At 52.0% G+C, this 11,007-nt stretch overlaps 1 protein-coding gene across 17 annotated transcripts in view; it reads left to right on the top strand.

The window, feature by feature from the left end:
* The first annotated feature begins 2,663 nt into the window (after positions 1 to 2,663).
* TACC2 (transforming acidic coiled-coil containing protein 2) overlaps positions 2,664 to 11,007 on the top strand; it is a 208,012-nt gene continuing 199,668 nt past the window's right edge. For 15 of the 17 annotated variants that reach the window (XM_051824267.2, XM_051824261.2, XM_070057109.1 and 12 more), the window contains exon 1: positions 2,664 to 2,824. The gene's annotated coding sequence lies outside the window, so the exon portion shown is untranslated. The remainder of the gene's footprint in view (positions 2,825 to 11,007) is intronic. The other 2 variants (XM_070057108.1, XM_051824273.2) reach the window with 2 other exon arrangements.

Below are 11,007 nucleotides of genomic sequence, written 5' to 3'. Positions count from 1 at the left end.
AGTGAGAAGACTGAAAAGCTGCTCCTGGGTTAATAAATTGGGAATGGAAGTTAGATGTCATAGCAAGCCGCGCAGGGCTGGGAAGAGAGCAGGCGATGCCGAGGAAACAGGCAGAGAGGCCCACAGTCGCTGCAGCCGTGGGCCCTCTGGGGCACCCCTCTACGTTTACGCCGCTCTGTGGGAAATTTGACTTAAGTTATTTGAATGTTGACTGACACGAGAACATCGGGAAAGCGTGAGGGGTGTGATCGCCCTGAGCACCTCTTCTGGAGTAGAGATTTTCTGTTTTCACGCACGGCATCTTGTCTTCCCGCGGCCTGTGAGGAAGGTGGGTGGGGGCATCCCATTTTACACCTGGTGAGACTGAGGGGCTCAGCATTTGGCAGTGGATCCAATTGGCTGCCAGAAAGGAGGTGGATTGCGAATAAAAGCCCAGGAAACGTTTAAGTTATTTTTAAAAAACTGTTAAGGCAAACAACTCCATCAAAAGTTAACATTTGTGAAAAAAATGAATTTTGGTCAATTAAACCTAGCACTCTGAATAGTAGAACAATTTTTCAAAAAGATTCCTTTATTCATTTGAAAGGCAGAGTTACAGAGACAGGGGGAGTGGGCGAGGGCGAGAGAGAGAGAGAGAGAGAGAGAGAGAGCAAGTGAGGTCTTCCATCTACTTGTTCTCTCCCCAAATGGCCACAATGGCTGAGGCTGGGCCAGGTTGAAGCCAGGAGCCGAGAACTCCATCCAGGTCTCCCACCTGGCTGCAGGGACCAAGCGCTTGGCCATTTTTCTCTGCTGCTTTTCCAGGCGCATTAACAGGAAGCCTGGATCAGAAGTGGAGCAGCTGGGGCCTGAACCAGCACCCACATGGGACGCTGGCACCACAGGCAGTGGCTTAACCCACTGTGCCACAACCCAGCCCCAGTGAATGATTTTTTAATTGACTGAGTAGTGCACTTATTTATTTTATTCTATTTTTTTCATTGACAGGGAGAGAGATAAAGACACAGAGAGAGCTCCTGTCCCCTGGCTCACTCTCCCAAACTGGGAACTGGGAACTCAACCCAGGTCGTCCATGTGGGTGGCAGGGAGTCACCTATTTGAGCCATCACCTGCCGCCTCCCAGGGTGCGCCTTAGGAGGAAGCTGGAATTGGGAACAGAGCCAGTATTTGAACCCTGCACCCCAACGTGGGATGTGGGTGTCCCAAATAGTGGCTTAACTGCTAGGCCAAACACCCACCTTGAACAGTAGAATAATTTTTAAAAACTAAATATTTCTAAATTACATTTTCTTTGAAACAATTACTACATTCCCATGAGATAAAGTCCCTAGACTAGAAAAGAAACTGTGAGAAGAGACAACCCCCTCACCCCTGCCCCAGGCCAGCTGGGGTTCTGAGTTTCCTGTGTGGTTTCCAGGCCCATTTCTCCATGATGATGGAGTTCACTGTATGGTTATGCTGAGGTCCTGGACTTTATACCCTCGTGCTGTATACAGTGTAGTGCGTGCATATGCATTGATGTCTTCCTTTTTTTGACCACATGTATTGAAAGTGCATTGGGGCCGGTGCTGTGGTGCAGTGGATTAACACCCTGGCCTGCAGTGCCGGCATCCCACATGGGCCCTGGTTCTGATCCAGCGCTCTGCTATGGCCTGGGAAAGCAGTAGAAGATGGCCCAAATTCTTGGGCCCCTGCGCCTGGGTGGGAGACCAGGAAGAAGCTCCTGGCTCCTGGCTTCAGATCGGCACAGCTCCGAGCGTTGTGGCCAACTGGGGAGTGAACCATCGGATGGAAGACCTCTCTCTCTCTCTCTCTCTCTGCCTTCCTCTCTCTGTGTAACTCTGATTTTCAAATAAATAAATCAAAAAGAAAAGAAAAGAAAGTGCATTATACACACTGTTTTGCCCTGTAATCTTTTTCAGTTGATGCTGTGTCTTGGGGGAGTTTCCTGTGTTGGTCCACAAGGAACTCCAGTCTCCGGATCATAGTTGGCTTAGTTTTCTGTCATGTGATTGTACCTTTACTCTACTCGTCTGCTATTTAGCATTAGTCTACCTGCTCATTCTCTCTTTCTCAAGGGAACACATTTTTATTTATTTGATAGGTACACTGACAGAGAAAGGGGAGAGACAGAGTGAGAAAGAGATCGTCCATCCACCTGTTCATCCCCCAGATGGCTGAAGCAGGCCTGGGCTGGGCCAGGCTGAAAAGCCTGGAGCTCCGTCCGGGTCTCCCACGTGGGTGCAGAGACCACACCCTGGGGCCGGCCTCCACTGCCTCCCCAGGAGCATCAGCAGGGAGCTGGACTGGAATCGAATCAGCTTGAACAGGCAGTAAGGGAGCATCCTGACATTTCCCAAAAGGACAGCTGCTGCTACGAGCTAAGCTGAAGCCGACGACGACCTGTTCCACTTTTCTTAGGAGCGCTTTGGATGTTATTGCTTTTTTTATTTTCTTAAGGCTGCTTTGCTTTCCAAGGCTGGTCCCAGACAAAATATAAAACTTCTCCAAGAAAATTAGATGGCAGGGGGCACCGGCTCTGGATCCCAGATAAACAGAGAGAAAGAGCGCTCACTGTTGCCTGCCCCCACCCCCACCCCCACCCCACCCCGCCCAGGGCAGCGCAGCCTGCTGGAGAACTGCCGCCTGGCCTGGGTCGGATTGCTCACACTCGGCTGCCTCGCAGGCCCTGCTCCCAGCCCCACGCCAGTGCACATTTATAGAACCTCTGCATGTGATCCTGGGCAGACGGAGCACGCTCGGGGCCGTGCTGGAGGTGGCAGCCGCAGGAGGAGAGGGCCTGGCCCTGTTCTGTGCCCTCCGGGTAAGTCAGTCTCAAACTGCGAAGGACTTTGTTCCTTTGAGCCAGGTATGGCTTCAAACTGGTTTGGCTGCTGAGATTAGAGGGGAAGTGCATTTCTTTCCTGCATGCCTCTGCCTTTATACAGTGACATTAAAGGCTCACATGCGAGCTTCGCTGGCTCCCCTCCCCGCATCCTCTCCCGAGGCAGACGGGCTGCCTTTGCTGTTGGTCGCTTGTGGCCCCCTCCACCCACAACCCCCGTGAAACAGGGGTTGGCTAGCTGTGTGCTGACACGTCTTCCGGCCTCACGCAAGTGCCGATGACCTGTGGAATGGTGACGTCAGAGAGGTGCCATGGCCCTGACGCAGCGAAGCTTTGAGAGAAAGCCCGGCGTCGTGTTGGCTTTGACGTGCCTGCACAGGCTGGCTCTCTCCAGGCTCTCGCCCATCGCTTTTCAGACCTGCTTCTGCCGCTGCCCGAGCTGCCGCAGGATCGCCACAAACCCCGTTTCCAGTTTGGCTTGGTGACGGCCATGAGTGAATCGTCAGGCCGCAGCTGAAATCTGGCAGAACGCCAAGCCTCACGAGCGAAGAACGCGCGCGCGTGTGTGTGTGTGAGTGTGTGAGTGTGTGAGAGAGTGTATGTGAGTGTGAGTGTGTGCATGTGTGTGTGAGTGTGTGTACACGCTATTTTATACCATGTGCCACACAACAGAAACGCAAGGCTGCCATAGTTCTCCCACTTGCACCACCCATACATCTGCCGTGTGATGCTGCCGCTGCCTGTGTGCACAGCAGGCAAAGCGCCTGTCCGCCTTGGCTGCTGCTTCCAAGTCAGCCTGCACCTTTGCCAGTGAGTGCCGGTCTCTGTGGGCAGGGTTCCCAGTCTCAGGCCTGAACGGCCTGCCGCCTTCCTCGCTTCCTCCTGCGCCGTGGCCACGCTAGGCAGGTTCAGGGGCTACTTCGTTATCTGGCTCCGCTGGGCGTGTTGTGCCTAGGTTTCATGGATTCGCTCCGTGCGGCTACGTCTGTGTATCTCAGGGGACTTGGAGAAGCCAAAACACTTCTGCCGCCACCTTCCCAGGATGCCACTGGTCAGGTTTTATATTGCAAGCAGGGGCCCGGCCAGCTGGCTTCTGCAGCCGCTTGGTGGGGAGATAAGAGTTTGGTCCAGAGGCAAAGGGGACAGAGAAATGGACACTGGGAGGGAAGCGCCCAAAAGGCGGATGCGTGAGGAAGGAAGCAGAGGGGAAAACGTAAGAGAGCGATCCAAACACTAAGTGACCAGCAAACACTAATGACCGTGCCTACTTAGGGCACCAGGCCTTGGGGCCAAGGGTGCGGCCATTGCCACGATGACCTAAGCCCTGCCCCGTGGACTGCCAGGTCAGCTGAGGAGGCAGATGCCGGGCAGGCAGCCACAGAGAGGCACAGCGTTCCCGCCAAGGACCAGTGTGTCACCGAAACAACGAGGTCTTCTGCACAATGCCAGGAGCGGGCCAGCGAGGGGTTGGCTTGGTGGGGGAGAGAATTTACACCTAAGAGCTTGAGGACTGTGAGTCATCTAAGCAGAAACGTCAGGCTAAACCTGCGCTCGAGGTAGGAGTGAGAAGTCTGGGGAACCACGGGTCTCTCCCAGGAGAAGGGAGAAGACCAAGCCCCCAGAGCTCAGCCTGTGCTGTGCCAAGAGGGCGGGGCGGGGGGGCTGCTGGAGGAGGCAGAGCAGCGCTGGCCGCACTGTGTGACCATCACGGCCGGGGAGTGGTCAGAGGAGGAGGGTGGGGATAACAGTGGCAGGTACGCAGACATGCTGAGAGAGGCTGAGGCTGGAGACAAGGCCAGAGTCTCGGGCCATGGTGACTTATGGGTGTGCTGGCACGCAGGTTCTGTTTGGTTGTAAGAAACCGAGACCCGCTCCAAGGGGAGGAGTGGGCATGCTCTGTGCTGTACCCCCTTTCTCACCCCCGTCTCAGCAGCCTCCAGCTTCATTCTGGCTCACCGTGGACCCCTCCTCTGCTGGGCTCCTGGTCCTACCCTCCCTATGCTCAAGGTACCCAGGTCCAAGTTTCTCTGCCGCTGACCATGGCCCCATCCCTCATGGCCTCACAACAAGTGGCCTTGCTGGACTTTCTTTTTATTATTTATTTATTTGAAAGTCAGAGTTACACAGAGAGAGAAGGAGAGGCAGAGAGAGAGAGAGGTCTTCCATCCGCTGGTCCACTCCCCAGTTGGCCACAATGGCTGGAGCTGTGCCAATCCAAAGCCAGGAGTTAGGAGCCTCTTCTGGGTCTCCCACGCGGGTGTAGGGGCCCAAGGACCTGGGCTATTCTCCACTGCTTTCCCAGGTCATAGCAGAGAGCTGGATCGGAAGTGAAGCAGCTGGGACTAGAACCTGTGCACATATGGGATGCCAGCACTTCAGGCAGCGGCTTTATCCAGTACCCCACAGTGCTGACCCCTGGCCTGACTTTCAAGGAGGGTCCATATCCAATATCAAGCCAGAAAATCCGATCGGCTCAGTTTAAGCCAGAGTCTACCTGGAGTGGGATTCACAAAGTCCAGGATGGGTGCTGGCGTGGCAGCCAAGGGCCATTCAAACAGTGGCCTGGGTGGAGGCAGAGGGATGAAAGACGTGTACCTTCAGAGCCAAGAACAAAGGCAGGCCCGCACGAGTTGCTGCTCACCTGTGTGGCTTCATGAGACTGAAGTGTGAAAGCTAGTTTGTAGTGGCACATGCGTTCACTGTACGCCAGGGTATGTATTTCGGGCTGGAGGATGCTGGGGACAGGGGCCAGCACGGGGCGGCTATGAGGAATGGAAGAGAGCCAGTGCAGACAGAGCCAGCGCAGACCGTAGGGCGCTGGCGGGCAGGAGCCCGACTCTCTGCAGGAGACCCTGGTCCGCCTCTCTGACGCCCAAGGAGGCCATGAGCCCAGGTGAGGTGTGTCCCTCTTAGCACAGAAAGGCCCATCCCAGCCCCAGAGGCAGAGCATGGGCATCAAGATTGCAGATGGTAAGGCAACAAGAGAGCAGCCAGCCAGACATGGCCCATGGGACCGGCACAGGAAGATGGCTCTTGCAGGTCACTGGACAATCCACTGCGACCCTTGTCCTAGGGTTCTTCATTCAACTGTATTGGAAAAGGTGGATGTCGCAGTTGTTTTTGTTTTAAGATATATTTATTTGTTTATTTGCAAGGTAAAGTTACAGAGAGGGAGAACGGCAGGCAGAGAGAGAGAGAGAGAGAGAGAGAGAGAGGTCTTCCACATGTTGGTTCACTCCCCAAATGGCCGCAATGGCAGGAGCTGAGCCAGGAGCCAGGAGCTTCATCTGGGTCTCCCACGTGGGTGCAGGGGCCCAAGCACTTGGGCCATCTTCTACTGCTTTCCCATGCTCATTAGCAGAGAGCGGGATGGGAAGTGGAGCAGCTGAGACTCAAACCAGCACCCGTATGAGATGCCGGCAGTGCAGGCGGTGGCTTACCCCACCACGCTCCAGCGCGGGGCCCTGTCGTGTGTTTTTGTAATCCCGGCTTGCAGCGCCAAGTTTCTTCAGTTTCAATCTTGCAATGCCCGCGTACAGCAGGAGAAACTCAGGATCGTTGCCACCTTGCCAGTGTTTCATAAATGTTATTAAGAAGGGTGTTTAAAATTGACACAGCAGAGAGAGAGGTGATGAGTGAGTGCCCTGAGTTTGTGACCTAAAAAGGGGAAATTCTGCTCCGGTCTCAAGTCGGGGAACAGCCTCGGCAGAGCTCCGTGCCAGAACTGGTGCCAAAGAATTGCAGAGCTTAAGCCCAGCAACACCGGCTGACGTTGTGCAAGCAGAGAGGACTGGCTTTGGGTCGTCAGGCTGCTTGCCTCTGGGTAAAGTTACGGATGACTAAGATTGGTTGCGTCCCCAGTATTTTGGGATTCCAGAGAAATGTCCAGGCTCCACCAGGCCCTGATCCTTTTCACCAAGTCCCGAGTTGCAAGGCCCAGGCGGTGAAAGGCGTGTTTCTTCCTGGCTGTATGGAAGGATCTGAAGGCAGGGATCGCGCAAAGCTGGAGCGGCCGGTTCCCTGTGGGGCCGAGATTCTCGTTTTCAGGGGATTTAATGGCGCAGGTGACTCTGAGCTGAGAACCCGCGGTCTGCATTCACTGCCGATCATTCAGTCATTCCCGCGAGCATGCTTCTGCTGAAACCGGTAATGAGGTTCCAGGTAGGCTCTGACAAAGTAGTTCTAGGTCTCATGTTTCATAGCAAACAGATGAGACAACCGACCCTTAGATCCAGTCACAGGATCATCATCCGGTGTCTTCCGGTTCTTGGAAGAGTCCCGGTCATATCATGGCTTGCTCTGCCTGTCTGGTGCTTGTTGGAGCTGCCTGTCCTCCTACGCCAGGCACCGCAATGACCCAGGACTGTTAATGCTTTTGCCAACGGCTCCTCCTCAGCATAGACAAAGAGACTGAGACTGGCTGACGCATCTCGGGGCACAGGGATACCAACCTTGGAGAAGCAGCTAGGTGAGAAAGAAGGGCCGCTAGTTCCAGAGCTTCTGTTGAATGGGCAGGCCCGGCAGTGGATATTTAAGACATTATCCTTTAGGGGATTTGAGACAAGACTGCTCCTCAGGCCCGAGTTCTGCGAGCCAGGGGCAGTGAGCCGATGCACAGTCCTAGGGACCAGTTCAGCACGGTTCAGGGAGAAGGGCTGGACCAGGACTTGGCAAGCAACGCTTAGACTTGAGAACCTTTGGAGGCACAGGTTCCCACATCTAAAGTGCAACAGGTAAGTTGAATTTAGAAAACGCAACCAGAAGTGCTTTGCTTTAGTAGCCAGAATCCCTGGCTGCTGATGGCTTTGATGTCTGCGTAGGAAGGGCTGACCTGCGTAGGAAGCGCTGGCTTGGCCAGGGTCCTCCCAGCACTGCAGAGGGCCTGGGCGCTGACCAGGGAGGGGGCTGCTTCTCCTCCCCCTGCCCTCCCCCCTTTCCTCTGTTTGTATTCTACCGTGGAATTTCCAAGCACACACAAAGGCAGAGACCAGCGCCAGCATCCCCAGTGCTGGTTTCAGCGATCATTCACACGTGCCCAGTCTTCCTTCGTGTACTGCTCCACTTTCCAAAAACATCTTCCCCTTCCTCCCCGGCTGGAGTGTTTTAAAGCAAATAATTCCGTCATTCAGTCAGTGGCGGTTAAGATAAGGACTCTCTTTGTACGTGCACAGTGACAGTACCCTGTAATACCTAAAAAAGTCGTGATTCCTTCATACTGAAAATCCTATCCGTGCTCAAACGCCCCTGGAGGGCTCATTTTTGAAGACAGTTGGGGCCGGCACCGCGGCTCACTAGGCTAATCCTCCACCTGCGGCGCCGGCACACCGGGTTCTAGTCCTGGTCAGGGCACTGGATTCTGTCCCGGTTGCCCCTCTTCCAGGCCAGCTCTCTGCTGTGGCCAGAGAGTGCAGTGGAGGATGGCCCAAGTGCTTGGGCCCTGCACCCACATGGGAGACCAGGAGAAGCACCTGGCTCCTGGCTTCGGATCAGCACAGTGAGCCAGCCGCAGTGCGGCGGCCATTGGAGGGTGAACCAACGGCAAAGGAAGACCTTTCTCTCTGTCTCTCTCTCTCTCACTGTCCACTCTGCCTGTCAAAAAGAAGAAGGAGAAGAAGGAGAAGACAGTTGGTTTATTTGATGCCCAGCAAGAGCCATAGGTTGTGTTTGTATGGTAAATCTCTCAAGGCAGGGCACTCCCCCGTGCTGTCCCCTGGATTTCCGTCTTTCTCCACCACCCTCCAGAAATGGTCTCTGTCCTCTGCTGTTGCAGCTATCTTGTAGTGATGAGGCTTCAGTCCTCCCGGGCTGCTTCCCACCTCTGGGTGTTCTCCACACCTTCTCTGATTGCTTTAGGTCATTGTCTTGGTCAGCTTGGCTGCCCTAACAGGAGACCGCAGAGCGGCAGCTTTAGCAAGACGCTTATTTCTCACAGTTCTGGAGGCGGCAAAGCCCGTGATGAAGGGGCTGGCTACGGCTCTGGGCAGGGCCTCCCTCCCGGCTTGCAGACAGTGCCTTCCTGCTGTCTGCTCACGTGGCAGAGAACAGAATCATCCCTCTCGTGTCTCTTCCCACAAGGGCACCAATCCCACTGATGGGAGGGCAGGCCTCGTGTTCCATCACCTCCTAGTGCCCTCCCATCGGCCCAGGGGCCCACATTCAGTCTACTACACTGTGGTCAAGTATTTTCTGACGATGGTGTTGGAGTTTGCTTGCTGGTGTTTTGGTTCCTATACTTGCATCCATATCTGTGAGTGATATTAGCCTGCAGTTTGCGTGTGTGTGTGTGTGTGTGTGTGTATGCCATCTTTAACAGATATAGGAATCATTATTCTAAATAAAATGAATTAATAAAATGTTCTGCCTTTATAATGCTCTTGAGTAATTTGTAGAACTTGGGACTTTTTGACTTTTGAAGCATTGGTAGAATTCAACTGGACCTGGTGTTAGTTTTGTGGTATAGCTCATTCATGAATTTCTCTACTATTTTCCTATGGAAACAGATATTATTAAGCTTGATAATTCTAATGAAGTCAGTTTGAGTAATCTGAATTTGCCTAGGATATTATTCATTCATGGATTTTTCATTTGCATAGAAGTCTGCAAAGTTGCTTGGTCATTTTAAAAAGTCCTTCTGTTGTAATAGTTGCTTCCTCGTCATTCTGTGCATTCGTGCCTTCTCCTGCTTTCTTCTTGATCGAGTTAGCCTGTGCTGCTCCTAGTGTATTCTTTTTTTTAAGGAACTATTATTCATTTCTGCTTTTACCTTTGCTATTTTCTTATTTGCTTTTTTCTTACTTTGTTTTTCCTGAGTTTTCTGAGTTGGGAATTTAAATCTCTGTTTTTCTTCCTTCATTTTCACTGATACATACATTTAATACTATCATTTTTCCTCTATCACAGCTATAAATATATCACATTGACTCTGATATATAGCGTTTCCATTGTCACTGTCATTTTTTAAAAGCTTATTTATTTATTTGAAAGGCAGACAGAGACATCTTCCATCCACTTGTTCACTTCTCAAATGCCTGAAATGGCCAGAGGTAGACCAACACAAAGGCAGGAGCCGGGGACTTCTGGGTCTCCCACGCGGGTGCAGGGCCCAAGCGCTTTGGCCATCTTCTATGCTTTCCCAGGCCATAGCAGAGATCTGGATTAGAGAGGAGCAGCCAGGATTAGAACTGGCACCCATATGGGATGCCAGCACTGCAAGTGGAGGCTTAGCCCACTATACCACAGCGCCAGCCTCCACAGGACAGTTTTAAAATCCAGGTGTAGGGCCTGTTCTGTTTTTTGTTTTGCTTTGTGTTGTTTCTGGTTTTACAGCATTGTGACTAGAGAATGCTATTTAAAAAAAATCTATGTATTTATTTGCTCCACCACCAGGCCTGCTCCAGGACGCAGGTTCTCATGTGTTCACCTGAAAATTCCTCATCTTCCTCTGTGACCTGACAGCTGAAGATTTTTGGGGAGGGATTAGCCCATAGGCAGTTGGGAGGAAGCTGTATCCTTATTGTCTGGGTGTGGAGTTTAACAGGTATTCCTAAGGTATGCCCTACTGCTACTGCTGTTTGGGTCTTCTATCTGCTTTCTTAGTTTTTGTCCACTTAAACAGTCCTGTTATTAGAGTGCTTGTACATATTGCTCCCAGCCTGCATTTTCTTTAGTCTTTGCTTCACAAAGATCATTGCTGGGTGGTAGATTTGTATTCCTAAGTGCTGGGTGTTCATTTGCAGTTTAGGCTTCTCACGTAAAAACGCTTCCTGCTTTGTCATGTGTGATGTTTTTGGTCTTCTACTTTTTCTGATATCAGGATCATGGCCCTGTTATCTTTTAGTTTCCATTTGCCTGTCATATCTTTATCCATCTCTTTGTTTGTTTTAGATGTGTCTTACGTATACAGCTTATACTTCGGTCTTGTTTTGTGAACCAAATTGAACATATCCCTTTCAGTAGGTGAGGTAAACCCATTGACTTTTACTCGTATGACTGATAGGATCAGCCTCAGGTCTGACGTTGTACAGTTTTGTGCATTTAGTTATATTTGCAGGATTTCTTTCTTTTCTAATTAGGCTTGTATTTTTGTTCTAGTGGTTTTGTTTTTATATATATTTTTAATGTGCTCAGTACTGTTTTCTTATTTCATCTTCTACTCTCTGGCT

This window comes from Oryctolagus cuniculus, chromosome 15 (assembly GCF_964237555.1).
Source record: "Oryctolagus cuniculus chromosome 15, mOryCun1.1, whole genome shotgun sequence".
Taxonomy (NCBI): domain Eukaryota; kingdom Metazoa; phylum Chordata; class Mammalia; order Lagomorpha; family Leporidae; genus Oryctolagus; species Oryctolagus cuniculus.
This window is presented reverse-complemented; position numbering and strand designations above follow the sequence as displayed.